A 6,085-nucleotide genomic window follows, 5' to 3' on the forward strand; every position below is an offset into this window, starting at 1 on the left:
CCAAAAATACTCTGTACACAGAGGACAGAAATCATGGGGATCAACGTAACATTAGAGAAAGCCTTTCGGGGAACCCAACGCGAGCCCCAGATGGGCGGAGTTAGCACACTCAAACATTTCATCTCGACTTTTGACCGAGGTTTGAGTGACAAAGTCAAGAAATCAGAAACTTAAGACAACCAAAGAAAAGGACATTTGACTATAGATACCCATCCCTTTTGACTGGTCGCAAAAAAATATCAAAATTTCATCAAAATATGGTATAGTGTAGCCTATGCTTTGCTTGAGTAGTGTAATACAGAGGCCACTGTACACCCTGACGTCCTAATATGATGCAGTGGAGGGACGTGATGTTAGCTAGTACCAAACTACTAAAACCTCTTCCTCCAGACACGGTGCTAGCGTCATACAGGTTAGGGAGTGCATTCCCTCTGGACAATTCAGCAGAAGCTGCTTTTTAAAAGTGATAAATAAAGAAAAAAAAATATACTTCTTTATTTTATGTATCACTTCAAAATAAAATGATAAATAAAATAAAATAAAACAGATTTTTAGCAAAAAAAAAACAAAAAACAATCCCACTTTTGCCGATGATATGCTGCTTTCTTTCAGAGGTTTCTCGGTTGATTCCCCCCCCCCTCCTACATAACCCTTTGTCTGTACAGTGTAAATGAAATACATGTCTTTTTTATTAAAACTCAAGGTGGCATATTTCATATCCTGTTCACAATTTGCAGTTAAAGCTGCGATGCAAAAAGAGGGATCAAATTCAAGTAGCGCCGAACTCTTCCTCGTCCAGCCTGGCTTTAAAACCTTGCATATACCTAAAAGTTAACTTTAAAGACACCGAGTAAACATCTCATTTTCATGGGTTCTGGGTTTGTGGAACCTGAAGGACAAGTTACTGTTAGAAAATGTCCAACATGTGAATTATTGTTTCTTCACATGGTACATAACTTCTGCTATGAACTGCTGATCTGGTAGACAGAAAACCTTGTAATTAAAATACATTCATTTCTCCAAAGACCTTCATAAATGAATAACATGACTCTGGACCTAACGGATCACATTTGAACAGCTGTAAGTATTGTGGTACGATGCTACACAAATGCACATTCACTCATCTAACAGAAAGGTCATTTAAAACTTGCTCATCATAGTTGCAATTGACAGCAGTTAAAGAGACCTAGAATGCACCGACCCTGTCACAGGAACCAGAAACTGTACTGACGGCTGTCTGAAGCCAGCGTAGCCCCTATCACAGAACTCCACCCTCTCTAAAGTCCAAAATGTTTACCAAAGGAGGGCAACTCGATTTTCTGTTATTTTCTTATGTAGGAATTAAATTTTCTGCCACGAGGAAACAAAATTATGCCCCTGACAGATTCTCTACATTTTGCCTGTGGGACAGATCTTTTCGTGGCTTGCAGTTGTTTAAAGGGTGTGAGGAGTAGGCCATATTGGGCCCAACACACCCAAAAAAAGAAAAAGAAAATCGGACAAATTTCGGCCCTTACCATCAGTCAACACTACAACCAGAAAGACTTCCAGAAAAGAAGTGATGACGCCTGTTACCGCCGCCGCTGACCTCCGCCTTACGTGTATGTGTATACCCCTTTTTTCAGGGCTTCTTTTGTGCCTTGTCAAGCCTGCGTGGTCTCAACCACTTCCTGGTTGGTGTTTCTGGCACTCTTGATTGCAGCGGCACCCGGTCCAGCGCACCAATCCGGTCGGTGCAACTGGGGGGACTGAACCTACAGATGTTTGGCCAGCTTGTCAGTCGGGGCGGCTGTAGTTTACGGAGCAGCACGCCACCGTGCCTCTCGTTGTGTGTAAGGTTGCTACCGGAGCTCTGTTGTTTGTGAACTTAGAACGAGGCACTAGTTAACTACCTGGGGACCAGCTCAGGTACAGGTTTTGCTGATTACTGACACCTCACACACTGAGAATTGTCTTTGTTAGATACACTAGGCGCAGGCATGCTGTATGGACTGTTTTTGGTTAAGTAAGAGCGAGACAGTGAGGTTTTATTTTCATTTGGTTTCTTTTAGCTAAAGATAGGTGTAGCTGTTTTAAAGAGTCCTCTTTTGGTTATGGGTTTGAATAGCACTCACAGGCCCCCCCCCCTTTTCGCCCCAATTGTATCCAGCCAATTATGCCATTGTTCTGAGCCGGCGCGGTCGCTGCTCCACCCCCTCTGCTGATCCAGGAGGGCTGGAGACTACAACATGCTCCCTCCGATACATGTGGAGTCCCCAGCCGCTTCTTTTCACCTGACAGTGAGGAGTTTCACCAGGGCGACGTAGCGCGTGGGAGCATCACGCCATTCCCCCCAATTCCCCCCCGACCCACCAGAGGAGGCACTAGTCCAGCGACCAGGACACATGCCCGACCAAGCCGGAGGTAACATGGGGATTCGAACCAGCGATCCCCATGTTGGGAGGCAATGGAATAGACTGCCATGCCACCTGGACGCCCCTCTTGTGTTTTTGTATTTAACAAACTAAGGTCCTTGTTAAAAAGTATTTTACCAAGTAAATCTGGTTTTATGTTTCTTCCCTTTCCCCTAGCGAGCTGGGTCGTAACAACTCCCATCAGTAGGAAGAGGGTCCAAAGGTTTTGGGACCCCATCACATCAAATATTCTGTCAGAATATTATTAGTATTCATTGTCAGCGGTTCGTTGGGAAATGGATCGGGACAGTAGTGACTCTTACAGGGAATGGCCCTCACATCAATGGGCTTTCTGTCCCTTTTTATTAGCAGCAAGGCAAGAAAGGAAGGCACAAATGACCTTTAAGAACATCCATGGGTTAATATGCCCCCATTGCTCCAGCTACAGCCACTGTTTACGGCTCCACCATCAGAGACACGGTGGGGGGGGGGGGGGGGCAGGATTCTCAGATTCATACATGTAGATCAGACGTCCCTTAAGAGTATCTGTATTCCACACCCTGAGAGAAAATCCTACCAGCGGTCAAAGACGGATGGAGGTGATAGCTTGGGCTTGTTCAGAGAACAAGAGAATTTCACAGCCCACTTTATTTGAGCAGGAGGAGCCGCAAGGTCACGCGGCAAAGACAAGAATCCAAAACTCATGATGAGCAAGTCTAAATGAGAACTGTTAAGGGAACAAGAAGTATTGGAATGGCTTAGTCCAGGTCCAGGCCTAAACCCTCCCATGACGTTGTGGCAGGGCTGTGAGCAGCTTCATGCTTGAAAAAGCTTCAAACCTCACCAAGTCAGAGCAGCTCTGCATGGAAAAACATTCCTCCACGGTGCTGTGAGAGACTAATCCATTATTAAATCCATTATCATTAAAAGGAGTTTTGTCAGCAGTTGTTATGGGTGGCACAACAAGGTAACGAGTGTAAGGTGGGAATTACTCACTGGAACTAATCCTTTTAATCTCTAGCTCAAGGCCCCCATTAGCTAATAGCTCTTTTTTGTCGAAGAGTTGATAAAATGTAAAGAATCAGATATGACGGGGGGGGGTACTGGGCCATGTACATTCCAATACTTTTTGTCAATTATTAGTTATTGGCTCTAATCTGAAGTAGAACACTTCAATATGAGTTTTGGCAGTGAGGAAGTCTTTGTGGCTCACAAGAGCAAAACCTGGTCTTCTGTCCATCAATCCATCCATTATTCAAACCGCTTATCCTGCTCTCCGGGGGAGACACCCTGGACAGGCCGCCACACAGGTGTGATGGCCTGTCTTCTGTATGAACAACATTTTATTTGGGATTTTCCCCCCCATCTGGCCAATTACCCCACTTTTCCGAGCCGTCCCGGTTGCTGCTCCACCCCCTCTGCCAATCCGGAGAGGGCTGCAGACTACTCCGACTCCGATACATGTGGAGTCGCCAGCCGCTTCTTTTCATCTAACAGTGAGGAGTTTCGCCAGGGGGACGTAGTGTGTGGGAGGACCACGCTATTCCCCCCAGGTTCCCCCTTCCCCCCACAACAGGTGCCCCGACTGACCAGAGGAGGCGCTAGTGCAGCGACCAGGACACACACCCACATCCGGTTTCCCACCTGCAGATCCGACCAAGCCGGAGGTAACACGGGGATTCGAACCAGCGATCCCTGTGTTGGTAGGCAACAGAATAGACCACCACGCTACCTGAATGCCCTGAACAACAATTGTTAATGGGGTTTTTGTCATGAGGCATGGCGTGACCCAGTCTAACTCTAGGATTCATAAATCACAGAGGCACGTAGGGTAAGGAACTGACACAAAAAGGTCAGAAAAATCAACGTATAAAACGGATGTCAGACTCAAAGTCCTTAAGCTGACACCCTATTCAACCATACGGAATGACAGGCGTGTCCAGTAGTGAGTGTTTTTCATTTGAAGGGTTCTGTTCAGATCATGTATAACGATAAACCAATTTTAAACATCTGGCTATCTCTGTTAGCCTGGTGAGAAGTTAGCCACGTCACACTTTCCATATGTAGCACTTGTGGAAAGAGTCAGTAACACGACAAATGACTTGGTAATGTTGACAGGCAGGAGTAAAGAATTGTAGCTTTGCTAACAAGCTAGCTGTATCTATCCACAGGTCTTTCAAGTACCGGCTCGGTATAACCATTAGCATTAGATAGTACCTATAGAGTCCTGAAGAGGCCAAAGTCACAAAATGCTCATGGTTGTACCTATACCATTCTAGAGGTGATGGAGGCGTATGGGTTTAAATACTTGGGGTCAACTGTCCAAAGTAAAGTAACGGGGAGTGCAGAGGAGAGGTGAAGAAGAGAGTGCAGGCAGGGTGGAGTGGGTGGAGAAGAGTGTCAGGAGTGATTTGCGACCAGTGTTGGGGAGTAACGGTATACATGTAATGGCGTTACGTATTTAGAATAGAAAATATGAGTAACTGTATTCAAATACAGTTACAATTTAAATTTATGGTATTCAGAATACAGTTACATTCTTGAAATGAATGGATTACTTAAAATGTTTTTTTCTTTGGCGCCATTCTTGTTTTAAGAGGATTGTGACACAAAATGCAGTGAAAGTGATACCTAAATGTTAGTTCAACAGTAAATTCAGTAAAACAGTATGCTACATTTTCATCTTTGTCTAAGGTTTTTCATTCTAACAGCTATGGAAATAAAGAAAAGGACATGGAAAAGTTCTCTTCTGTCTTTCTTTTTTTACCAGATAAAATCATAATAGATCTTTTGTGTTTACATACTCTTCTAGCCTTTGTTAATATATATATATATATACATATATATATATTTAAGGTGCATTCAGCCAGTTGATACAATAGAAGAAACAGAATAGTCTACTCAAGTAAGTAGTATTGTGTGAATGCTACATATACTGTTACACAAAATGGAAGAAAATATTAAAGTAATCCAAAGTATTTAGAATACGTTATTCGCACTGAGTAATCTAATGGAATATGTTACAAATTACATTTCATGACATGTATTCTGTAATCTGTAGCGGAATACAAGTAACCCTCCCAACACTGTTTGTGACAGAAGGGTACCAGCAAGAGTTAAAGGGAATGTTTACAAGATGGTTGTGAGACCAGCTATGTTATTTGGTTTGAAGACGGTGGCACTGATGAAGAGACAGGAGGTGGAGCTGGAGGTGGCAGAGTTGAAGATGCTAAGATTTTCACTGGGAGTGATGAAGAAGGACAGGATTAGGAATGATTATATTAGAGGGACCGCTCAGGTTGGACAGTTTGGAGACAAAGTGAGAGAAGCAAGATTGAGATGGTTTGGACATGTGTGGAGGAGAGATGCTGGGTATATTGGGAGAAGGATGCTGAATATGGAGCTGCCAGGCAAGAGGAAAAGAGGGATGCCAAAGAGGAGGTTTATGGATGTGGTGAGAGAGGACATGCAGGTGGCTGGTGTGACAGAGGAAGATGCAGAGGACAGGAAGAAATGGAAACGGATGATCTGCTGTGGCGCCCCCTAACGGGAGCAGCCAAAAATCGTAGTAGTGGACAGTTGTTTTGGTCACAATGGAAATGTGTTCTCTGCATTTAACTCATCCTATTGTACAGGAGCAGTCGGCAGCTGCAGAACCCGGGGACCAACTCCAGTTCTTCTTTCCATTGCCT

This window comes from Lampris incognitus, chromosome 21 (assembly GCF_029633865.1).
Source record: "Lampris incognitus isolate fLamInc1 chromosome 21, fLamInc1.hap2, whole genome shotgun sequence".
In the NCBI taxonomy this organism is placed as follows: Eukaryota; Metazoa; Chordata; class Actinopteri; order Lampriformes; family Lampridae; genus Lampris; species Lampris incognitus.